Source organism: Polypterus senegalus, chromosome 4, assembly GCF_016835505.1.
Source record: "Polypterus senegalus isolate Bchr_013 chromosome 4, ASM1683550v1, whole genome shotgun sequence".
NCBI lineage: Eukaryota > Metazoa > Chordata > Cladistia > Polypteriformes > Polypteridae > Polypterus > Polypterus senegalus.
In genome coordinates, this window is record NC_053157.1 from 2,275,388 (window position 1) to 2,288,016 (window position 12,629).

Genomic DNA, 12,629 nt, shown 5'->3' on the forward strand with positions numbered 1-12,629 from the left:
CATACAGAGTATCAGGATTAAGTTAAAGTGAAGTTAGGAGAAGGCCATGTTACAGTAATGTGTTTTCAGCAGTGTTTTAAACTGCTCTACTGTATCAGCCTGGTGAATTCCTACTGGCAGACTATTCCAGATTTGAGGTGCATAACAGCAGAAGGCCGCCCGCCTCACCACTTCTTTTAAGTTTTGTTCTTGGAATTCTAAGGAGACACTCATTTGAGGATCTGAGGTTACGATTTGGAATATAAGGTGTCAGACACTCCGATATATAAGATGGAGCAGATTATTTAAGGCTTTGTAAACCATCAGCAGAATTTTAAAGTCAATCCTGAATGACACAGGTGACCAGTGTAGTGACATTAAAACTGGAGAGATGTGTTCGGATTTTCTTTTCCTAGTTCAGATTCTAGCAGCTCCATTCTGCACTCGTTTTTGGTGGTTCTGAGAGGAGTGCGTTACAGTAATCTAGTCGACTGAAAACAAACGCGTGAACTAATTTCTCTTCATCTTTCAGTGATATAAGAGGTCTAACTTTTGCTGTTTCTTAAGTGAAAAAATGCTGTCCTAGTGATCTGATGAATATGTGATTTAAAATTCAGATTACAGTCAACAATCACCCCTAAGCTTTTTACCTCCATCTTGACTTTTAATCCTAATGTATCCAGTTTATTTCTAATAGCCTCATTGTATCCATTATTGCCAATCACTAAGATTTCAGTTTTCTCTTTATTTAGTTTGAGAAAGTTACTATTCATCCATTCTGAGATACAAGTCAGACATTCTGTTAGTGAATCGAGAGAGTCGGGGTCATCAGGTGCTATTGATAAGTACAGCTGTGTGTCATCAGCATAGCTGTGGTAGCTCACGTTGTGCCCTGAGATAATCTGACCTAACGGAGGCATGTAGATTGAAAAGAGCAGCGGACCAGGATAGAGCCTTGTGGACCACCGTATTGGATATCTTGTGTCATATCAAGTGAACCCAGCTCTTTAACTGTGAGGCAGCAGTGCTACCCACTGCGCCACCGTGCCTCCCAATATATAATATAGAAAATCCAATGTCTGTCAGTCCGCTTTTCACGAGAGAACTGCTTAACGGGTTTATTTCTAGAATTTGTTTGAACATTCTGGTTGATTTTGCGACTTCTCTCATTTCGCTGTGTATCAGAGTTCAATTTATTTGCGCAAATCCGAGATCCACAGAGTGGGGCCTTTCTCACTCACTCGCCAGCTTTGGGACGTGTTCCTGAACTCCGCTTAGCTAGCGAACGAGAGAACAATTGAATTCAAATCTGTTTAATATTTAAAATAAAGTCTTACTGAGATCTTGATGAGTTTGAGTCCGGATATTCTCTTAAGTGTCTGCCACATTGGAAAGAGAGACTGCAATTCAGGTTGTGGATCGTGATTTTGTGTTAAAAGGATCGTGATACGAGTTTTTGGAAAGATCGCCCGGCCCTAATTTGACTAATCAAGTTTTCAGATTTATGTAGGATTCGTTAACCCTTTGGCGAGCTAACTGGAAAGGTGTAGCCAGCTACTGGTAGCTCACGAGCGACGTGTTGGAGACGCCTGCTTTAGAGAATTCAGAACCACCATCCAGCTCTGCAAAGTCCTGATAAAGGCTGGACACTTCCAACAAGACAATTTGCACCTCTTAGGTCGGATTGTGGCCCACCATTTTAAACCCCTCATACCACTTTGGAGGTGCCTGCTATTGTCCCTAAAGGGCACCTGGCAATTCTTTACCCTATAACGCGGGTCAACAGTCTCTTCGTCAAGTTCAGTGACTCTGAGATTGAGGTGCTGAATCAGCTGCCATTCCCTACAGATCAAGGCGCCCTGGGAGAAGACCTGCTACTTCTTCGGACTCATAAAGACTGGATACATCTTGAAGGCTGCAGAGATGAAAATGATTGTGAATGCAAGAATTATTTAAAAAAACTCATCTGGACGTAGCTCGGGTGGAGGCCACCAGGTCCATCTGCTTCACCATGACTTCATTTGGCTGGTCTTGTGCTGCTGATTGGCAGGCCAAAGTGTCTCCCAGTGGGTGTGCAGCTGTGGTTTACTGGTGTCCTTCTCAAGGAGACCCCTGCCTTGAACCTCTTCCCTATAATGCCCACCTACACCTTTCAAGTTAGTGGAGTTTCTTCACTCTTGGATGTAACAGTAGCTACAGACCTTTATTTATCCCCAAGATCAAAAACTTCCTCATCCCACCACCGTAATGTCACCTTGTGTCACATTAAAGATTCATTGATTAGACTGGATGTGTCCACCAATGTTGCTGCCTCATAAGTCCTAGCACCTGGCTTCAATTTACATGTTCTCCCTGTGTCTGTGTGCATTTTCAAGTCCGATTTATATTGTGTGAGATGTTCAAATTCAAAGACCAGGAACACAAAACCAAATGTCAGAGAGTGAGGTCTGTTATGACTTGAGGACAAAAACAGACCCTGAACCTCATGAGGCAAAGAGCCCTCAGAAGTGGCTGAGGTGAAGTCCTCCGAGTATTTCAGTTTCTATCTGTGGCGAATTGGCCCGCTGTGAGGCTGTGAAGGTGTCTGGGTGCAGAAGATGCCCCATGATGGGCTGGCATCCTGTTCCGGTTTGTACCCAAACCACCTGGGCCAGATCCTGTCCTCCTGTCACTTAGTCAGATTAGGTGGGTTGGAAGAAGAATGACTGGCACTGACTTGGACTGCTTCTTAACTGGACAGCCCTCATTTCTTCTCTACTGCGTTCACACGCCTTTGATCATTTAATAACCTGGATTAGCACAGCTGAGGAACAGTTTACTTAGAAAAGCGATGAAACATTACTTCACCTCTGTTGTCTCACCGTGATGGTGTTTGCAATCTGCAGCACACCACAAGCTACCAACAAATAAAAAGTGCCTTTATTAGGACTGGGTGGGGTGTGCTGGGGATAAGTAGGGAGGGCACTGAATCATTTTACTTAATTTCATGAACATTCCCTGATGTTCACTTGTTTGGAAAGAAAATCCTGAAGCATCCCGTCTGCGGCTCTCTGCTCTGACTGCCTTTTACCCCGAGGCTCTGGATTTCGGTTTTAATTTGGACCTCTGAAATGAGCTTCACCGCAGCGGCCGCGAGTCATGTCTCACCTGCAAAGGCGCGGCTCACCACGGGGCCTCGTCAAGCCGCATGCCGTGCAGACACGCGTTCAGCGAGCCACCGACCACGGGAGCGCGGGTGACGTATGATCTGGCATTTAACTGGGCCTCACAGCAGGCAGTCACTGGCAGAGGGGCTTCTGAGCAAATACAACTGGGTGACAGCAGAGAAGGAATGAAGGGGCTCAGCATCACTGAAGCTGGCAAAGGGCATCATCTGGGGTGGGGGGGAGAGCCGTGAAAGGAGCTATAAAACTAAATCATTGGATAGATAGATAGATAGATAGATAGATAGATAGATAGATAGATAGATAGATAGATAGATAGATAGATAGATAGATAGATAGATAGATGAAAGGCACTATATAATAGATAGATAGCACTATATGATAGATAGATAGATAGATAGATAGATAGATAGATAGATAGATAGATAGATAGATAGAAATATGTGAAAGGCACTATATAATAGATAGATGGATAGATAGATAGAAGTGAAAGGCACTATATAATAGATAGATAATGTGAAAGGCACTATATGGTAGATAGATAGATAGATAGATAGATAGATAGATAGAGTGAAAGGCACTATATGATAGATAGATAGATAGATAGATAGATAGATAGATGGATAAATAGACAGAAGTGAAAGGCACTATATGATAGATAGATAGAAATATGTGAAAGGCACTATATAATAGATAGATGGATAGATAGATAGAAGTGAAAGGCACTATATAATAGATAGATAAAGTGAAAGGCACTATATGATAGATAGATAGATAGATAGATAGATAGATAGATAGATAGATAGAAGTGAAAGGCACTATATGATAGATAGATAGATAGATAGATAGATAGATAGGAAAGGCACTATATGGTAGATAGATAGATAGATAGATAGATAGATAGATAGATAGATAGATAGATAGATAGAAATATGTGAAAGGCACTATATAATAGATAGATGGATAGATAGATAGAAGTGAAAGGCACTATATAATAGATAGATAATGTGAAAGGCACTATATGGTAGATAGATAGATAGATAGATAGATAGATAGATAGATAGATAGATAGACAGACAGACAGATAGATAGATAGATAGATAGATAGATAGATAGATAGATAGATAGATAGATAGAGTGAAAGGCACTATATGATAGATAGATAGATAGACAGATAATGTGAAAGGCACTATATGATAGATAGATAGATAGATAGGAAAGGCACTATATGATAGATAGATAGATAGATAGATAGATAGATAGAAATATGTGAAAGGCACTATATAATAGATAGATGGATAGATAGATAGAAGTGAAAGGCACTATATAATAGATAGATAAAGTGAAAGGCACTATATGGTAGATAGATAGATAGATAGATAGATAGATAGATAGATAGATAGATAGATAGATAGATAGATAGAAGTGAAAGGCACTATATGATAGATAGATAGATAGATAGGAAAGGCACTATATGGTAGATAGATAGATAGATAGATAGATAGATGGATAGATAGATAGAAGTGAAAGGCACTATATAATAGATAGATAATGTGAAAGGCACTATATGATAGATAGATAGACAGACAGATAGATAGATAGATAGATAGATAGATAGATAGATAGATAGATAGATAGATAGAAGTGAAAGGCACTATATGATAGATAGATAGAAATATGTGAAAGGCACTATATAATAGATAGATGGATAGATAGATAGAAGTGAAAGGCACTATATAATAGATAGATAATGTGAAAGGCACTATATGGTAGATAGACAGACAGACAGACAGACAGATAGATAGATAGATAGATAGATAGATAGATAAATAGATAGATAGATAGATAGATAGCAATGCTGAACTGGGTGTGAGAGGTTATGATATAACATTTGATAATCTTTACACTTTTTCACAGAAGGAAACACTGGTAAAAAAAAAAAAAAACTACAACAAAATGTAGAGCTCAACACATTAGAGAATCTGTGCAGGGCGCTATAAAAATGCAAAGAAGTTACTGCAACAATGTTGGATAACAGCAGAAAATCAATAAGTGAGGTGTGGCTCATAGAGGCAAAAGGTTCTCAGAATGGAGGGCACAACAGGACCCCAACCCCTGGAGGGGATGCCAGTCATCTGCAGGGCTCGTCTCCACGCTCACCAACTCACAATGAGTCCTCTGGATCTGCAGGCACCAAAGCAGCGTATCTGTGGAAAGCCCAGACCCATGCATGGTAATCGAGGCAGCAGTAGCAGCAGCTCCAACCCCACAGGAGACCCTTTCTTAAGTAAAGCCTCTGCAGACACTCGGAGACACAGGCACGCCTGTTAAAATGTTGGGCAGATGCTCCTTGTGTTTTGGGCGTTCTGCTAAATTCCTACTTGATTGTTGACTTCTTTTCTGCTCGGCCCGTACTCGTCTGACTCTGCGCCTGACGTTTTGTGGTATTCTCATACTTGAGACAGCAGGTCCAGTCTCTTTATTAATTACAGCTCTGAAATTTTAATTTAAGTTAGTGAATTTGGCAATTTACGTTACACAATAAGTTTAATTCAGATTCATCTTATTAGAAGAGGCTGTCAAATAGCCAGTCTTCTATAATAAATCAATTCTTCATATGACATATGCCGTGACAATGAGTACCTTTGCGAGGCATTTTATGACAACAAGAGGAAGATGAGTCAAAGAAACACAAAATGTCAAATCAGATAAGAAGAAAACAAGACAAGACACGGAGATATTCACATTCTGGGTGTCCTGTACGGGAATTAACTCAAGCTGCTCCTTTCCTTCCTTTTGCTGCTTGCCCCAGTAACCTCCTATCTGCATAGTACGAGCCGCCCCAGCCCTTTCTTGTGTCTGATATTTGCATATAACTCCTCCCATCCATGTATGAGGCTCCACCCCCTCACCCCTTATTGTGAGGCTTTGCCCTTAAAGCTGTCATTCACCACTGGCCCCTCCCACCTACAGTCACATTAAACTTTTTTGTTTTTTTTAAAACTATATGGACATATCAGGATTTGATCTTCACTTAAAGAATGAACAGATATGCTGTTTCCAACTGTAGGAAAGTAACCCCCCCACCCCGGCTCTAATTGCTGGTGTTGCCCCTAGAACTGTCTCTGACATCAAGCTACTCCTCCATGCAGTTTTGTGATGTCTGAGAGGTGTCTTGTGTCCATAGCCCATTTTGAATCCCTCCCAGGTTTCCACTTTGGTGGGATTTAGATCCGGGCTTTGACCTGGCCATTCCAGAACCCTCCATTCCTTGGCTGGTTCAGGGCAGGGGTACTCAACTCCGGTCCTAGAGGTCGGCAGGAGGTCTACTTTTCCCTTTAACAGTTTCCTCATTAGGACCCATTTATTTACCACTAAAGCAATGTGTCATTTTGGGCTTCATTTTAGTAAACTTGCATGTTATGATTCAGCAGCCTCAATTGCCGACTTTCATTTTAAACTGCTGTATTTTGGTTTTGTTACCTGCTATCTTAACAAGCCTTTGGATAATACTGAGGTGCAAAAACAAAGGAACCACCAGCTATTGTCCCCTCCTATTTACTTAAGAGCCTCCTCCTAGCTACATATGAGGCTCCACCCCAGCTTTTTTTCTTGGAGGTTAAACTCTAAAACTGAGGCTCCTCCACCAGTTCTTGTTTTTGCTTGCTGTTTAGCATTGGCTCCTCCCATCTGTGGATGACGACCCACCCTCAGCTCTTCTTTTTGGCTGCTTTTTGCCTCTAGCTCCTCCTATCTATGTGTGAGGCTCCACCCCCCCTACTCTTCCTTTTTATTCTGAGATTGAGGCTCCACCTCCAACTCTTGTTTTTACCTGCTTTTTAGCTCCCCCATCTGTGTAAAAGCCCACCCTCCGCTCCTCCTCTCGTTGGCTCTTTGTCTATAGCCCCTCCAATCTATGTGTGAAGCTCTGTCTCAGCTTTTCTTTATGTCAGCCATTTGCTGCGGCCCCTCTTATGTTTATGAGGCCATGCCACTATCTCTTGCTTTTTCCGACTGTTTACCGCTGGCCCTTCCAGTCTATGCATTAGGCCCCGCCTCTAGCTCTTCCATTTGCCTGCTGTTTGCCCCCTGGCCTTTCCAGTCTGTGACTGAGACTGTTACTCTTTTTGGCTCTTACTCATCATTGGCCCCTCCTATTTTTATGTGATGCTCCGCCCCTGCTCTTTATTCAGCCAGTTGTTTATCATTGGCCCTTCATTTCTATGTAATGTATGAGGCTCTACTCCCAACATTTTCCTGTAGTCTTCCAAACTGTTACTGAGGCTTTGCTACCAAACCCTTATTTTGATGTAATGTTTACCACTGCCCCCCCCACCCACCACATCTGTGACTGAGACTGAGACTTCACCCCTAAAGTTGTTTTTGCCTGCTGTTTAGCTTTGCCCACCCCCACCTTTGTAAGAGGACCCGCCTCTCCTAACTGTGTGTGAAGTTCTGCCCCCATCCCTTCCTATTTCCCACTGTTTACCATTGGCCCCCTCCAACTCCAACCAGTGTGTGAAGCTCCACCCCTACTATTCCTTTTGCCTGTTATTTGTTCCTGGCCCTTCCAGCCTGTAAGTGAGGCTCCACCCACAGCTCTTTATTGTGCCTGGCATTTACCATTGCCCCTCCTATCTATGTATAAGGCTCCGCCCCACTCTTCCTTTTGACTGCTATTCTGTGACTGAGGCTCCTCCCCAACTCTTGTTTTTGCCTGCTGTTTAGTTTTGCCCCGCCAATCTTTGTAAGAGGACCCGCCTCTCCTAACTGTGTGTGAAGCTCTGCCCCCATCTCTTCCTATTTCCCACTATTTACCATTGGCCCCCCTTCAACTTGTATGTGAAGCTCCACCCCTAGCTATTCCTGTTTCCTGTTATTTGTCCCTGGCCCTTCCAGTCTGTAAGTGAGACTCCACCCCCAGCACATTTTTTTGCTTGCCATTGGCACCTCCTATCTATGTAAGTGACTCCGACCCCATCACTTCCTTTAGCCTGTTATTTGTCCCTGGCCCTTCCAGTGTGCAACTGAGGCTCCTCCCCCAGCTCTTGTTTTTGCCTGCTGTTTAGCTTTGCTCCCCCTCTCATCTTTGTAAGAGGACCCGCCTCTCCTATGTATTTGTGAAGTTCTGCCCCCATCTCTTCCTTTTGCCCACTATTTACCGTTGGCCCCCTCCAACCAGTGTGTGAAGCTCCACCCCTAGCTATTCCTTTAGCCTATTATATGTCCCTGGCCCTTCCAGTCTGTAAGTGAGGCTCCACCCCATCTCTTTATTGTGCCTAGCATTTCCCATTGCCCCTCCTATCTATGTATAAGGCTTCGCCCCACCTTTCCTTTTGACTGCTATTCTGTGACTGAGGCTCCTCCCCAACTCTTGTTTTTGCCTGCTGTTCACCTTTGGCTCCTCCTATGTACATACAGTCTGAGGCTCCACCCCCCAATCTTGCTTTCTGACTCTCTTATAGAAGTTGCACCTTTAGCTCTTCTTTTTATTGGCTATTTGCCCATGACCTTTTCAATCAGAGTGACTGAGACTCCACCCCCAGGACATGTTTTTGCTTGTCATTGGCCCCTCCTATCTATGTAAGTGACTCCGCCCCCAGCACATTCTTTTGTCTCTGGTCCTCCTATCTTTGTCAATTGCTGCGCTGCTCAGGTTACTAGAAGTCACTTGCTGGAGGCTCAGAAGAAATTTAAGCCATGTGTGTATGTTTGTATGCCGTGTGTGTGAAGAAATTGGAATGGAGCTGCAGAGGGAACACACAGTACCTTTAAAATGGCTGATCTGCACTGACACCTGTACCTTAGGGTGCCGGTGACCTGAAAATCATAAACGTACCAGAGCAACTCCATAAACTTGTTGAAGCTGTAAAGGAATAAAAGTGCATCAGGTCCAGTATGGCAGCAGTATAATTTAACTCTGCTGTACAAAAGTAGATAAGGAGACCACCTATTAGGACGAGCTTGTTTATCTGTTCAAAGAGTCGCTTGTCACGAAGTCTGGAGTGTGCCAGCTATATAATTGAATTGTTTGAAATACAAACACAGATAACAGCTTGTTTACTTTGTCAAAGAGCCTCTCAGTGTAAGAAACGCTCTCTTTGGAGTCAGGCTGAATGAGGCACTGACGGCCCCCAGAATATTAATTTGGTCCAAGCGAGTGCTGTAATCTCTTCCTTTAGAGTATCTGAAAATCACAAACTTATTGACGGCCTACAACTATAAACACGTGCCTTTAATTCAGGTCCCGTAAATAAACTGAAGTAAAAAGGAAGAAAGAGAACAAAAAAAAAGGATTGGGGGTCCACTGCACATATTGCCGGCAGCAGGATAATTCAGTAAAAAGTGAGTACCTTATATACTCGCGTACAAGTCAGGTCTCGAAACCCCAAAAATCGATCATAAAAATCAGACCCCGACTTATATGCCCGTTCAAAAATGCAAATCACTTACATTTTCGTTTTTTACACCTTCTTGCCTCCTCTAATCTCTCACCAGTTTCTCAGACGCATTGAATTTTGTTGCAGCGGCGTCGTTACCGATTTCATTCGCCACTTCAGCGACACCTAATTTAAAACCAGCTTCATATTTTCTTCTGATCATAGATAAGGGATGCTCTTATGATAAAGGTGTATGATGGTGTGAGATCAGTGCAAACGTCGCTTCGGAATAGTTTGGGTATCACCGTGTGGTCACGTAGGCACGAGAGAGAGCGAGAGGTTAGGGGCACACGCTGGTACAGCACATTGGCACCCCCACATAGAAACAAAAGGGCCGTGGGCTCCGTGGTGACTCTCTCAGGTGGGTGTTAGCATATCGTAATCCCTTGGACCAATAGTTTCCCGCATTCGACTTATACGACTGAAATTATAAAAGTCCAGAAATTCTATGGTAAAAATCAAGTCCCGACTTATCCATGAGTAAATACGGTAGTCGAAACGGACTGAGCCAAAACAATGAGTGGTTTGCTCGCGTATTATAGGTGCAGGACAGGAAGAGGCGGGTTCTCAGGCGGAAGTGAGGTCTGCAGGAGGGTTTGGTTTAGCAATGGAAGTGGGTGGAGTTCTAGCTGGGCTTTCCTTCTGGTGGTCTGTGGATGAGGGAGAAAAGGCGTTAGTGCCGCTCATCAGCCCCTGACTCTGCGTCTTACCCTCAGTTAAGCCCTTAGACTGCCTACCATGCGCACGTGTGTGACACTGACCAGTGTAATCATAGCATTCAACACAATCATTGTTAAACATTTACTGATGAATCCTGTTGCTTGTGTCCATGTCAGGTGTGAAAGGCGCTATATAGGCCCGGCACTGATGGACATGGAGGCACACGTAAAAAGAAAACACAAATGTATTTTTCTTCAGCTGGAGGGCACGTTGTCCCCGTGTCCCCCAACCACAGCACAGTCCCAAAAACACCAACACCAAAACCGCACTAATTCTTCCTCCAGTCCTCACAGGCAGCCTCGTCCTCCTCCTCCCGACTCTGGCGCCCTGAGTGGTGGCTTCAGGCTCTCTTTATAGTTCACCCAGAGGTGCTCCAGGTGGGCTGCACTTCCGGGTGTGGCTGCGTTGTCACCCACTCGGGCTCAGGAAGCCTTGCAGCTCCCTCTGGTGGTGGCCACAGAGCCCAACAGGGATGAGCTCCGGTGTTCCAAGGTATTGGCCCCGATGTTCCGGGGGATGTAGTGTGCATCTCATGGCTGCTCCCCTGATCCAGTATCAAAGGGGCGTCCCGGCCGGGCATGGGCCCCAGCTGTCCGCCACACAGGATATGCAAAGAATGCAACATCAGCGTCCAGACTGGCGAGAAGCACTTCATTTCGATGGAGATGACCGGGAGACACGCGGAGTTAGAGAACAAGCTAAGGTCAGAACTGAGAGTCAATCCAGTTTTTCTCCAGAGTCAAAACTTCTTCTTCTTATTCAGCTTCTGTGTGGAATCCACATGCTGGACCAGCCTTCTCCATTCAGCTCGCTCCTGCACCTCCTCCTCAGTCAGACCCTTCAAGTCTTCCTTCTACTTTATCCGTCTACCTCTGCTTTGGTTCCCCTCACTTTCTTTTCCTCATCCCTCTTTTTTTTTGCTCACATATTCCTTGTCTCTCCTTCACCACTTCTGCCTTCGTTCCTGCACTCCACTTTTGCTGTACATCTGATGGTCTCATTCCTTATTCTGCCCTTTCTGCTAACTCCACACTTCCATCTCAACATCTTCATTTCTGCCACATTTCTGCCAGGTCTCAGTTCCGTACATCATTGGTGGTCTTTCCATTGTCTTACAAACCTGACCTCTAACCTTTGCCTTAATTCTTCAATCCCATAATCCTCCTGATACCCTCTTCTAATTGCTCCACCCCCACCGCGCTCTGTGGGTTATCTATGTACCTAACTCTCCATCTTGGGTTACCACTGATCCTTGACATTTAAACTTCCCTACTCTTTTCATTTGTTCCCCTTGCAGGCTCACCTCTGAATCCTGGTCAACAGTAAACCTCAGATATTCTGTCTTCTTCTTCCAATTGTGCCGGACGGCCGGGACCCATGCCTGGCCGGGACGCCCCTTTGATACTGGATCCAGGGGAGCAGCCATGGGATGCACACTACATCCTCCCGGAACATTTGGTGGCAGCCCCCTGGGTTGCATCGGGGCCAATAACTTGGAACACTGGAGTTCATCCCTGTTGGCCACCACCAGGGGGAGCTGCAAGGCTTCCTGAGCCCAAGTGGGCACCAACGCAGCCACACCAGTGCTCCAGGTGGCAATGAACCCAATTAGGCTGCACTTCTGGGTGAACTATAAAGGGAGCCTGAGGCCACTACTCAGGGCGCCAGAGTCGGGAGGAGGAGGAGGAGGACGAAGCTGCCTGGGTGAGTAGTGGAGGAGGAAGAGTGTGGTTTGGGGTGATTTACAATACTTTGTGTGTTGTTTTGGGTCTGTGTTGGGCCTGCGGGACACGGGGAAGACAGCTGAAGAAAAATTAAAAACCCTATTCATTTATTTCTATATGTGCCTGCATTGTCAGTCTGTGTCGGGTCAACGCCTATATAGCGCCTTTGCCACACAATTTATCTTCAATATTCTGTCTTCCAAATTTCTCTCCATTTCCTCTTTTCCGGTGCTACACAACACAATGTCATCATCACAGGGCCGGCACCGGGGGGGACTGGTTTTTTATCCCATAAGTCAGTGGTGTCAAACTCCGGTCCTGGAGGGCCGCAGTGGTTGCAGGTTTTCATTCTAACCATCTCCTTAATTAGGGACCAGTTTTTGCTGCTAATTAATTTATTTTGCCTTAGTTTTAATTAACTTGGCTCCTTAGTTGTTTCTTTTTCCTTAACTAGCAGCCAAACAATAAAGAGACACAAAACGAGCCGCCACATGAGCAGCTCACCTGTGCCCATCACACAATATCTGAAAATAAAGAAAGGTGAAGGTCTCAGTAAGGTTCACCAAAACATTCTTAGAAAAAAAAAACAGAAAATCAACAGT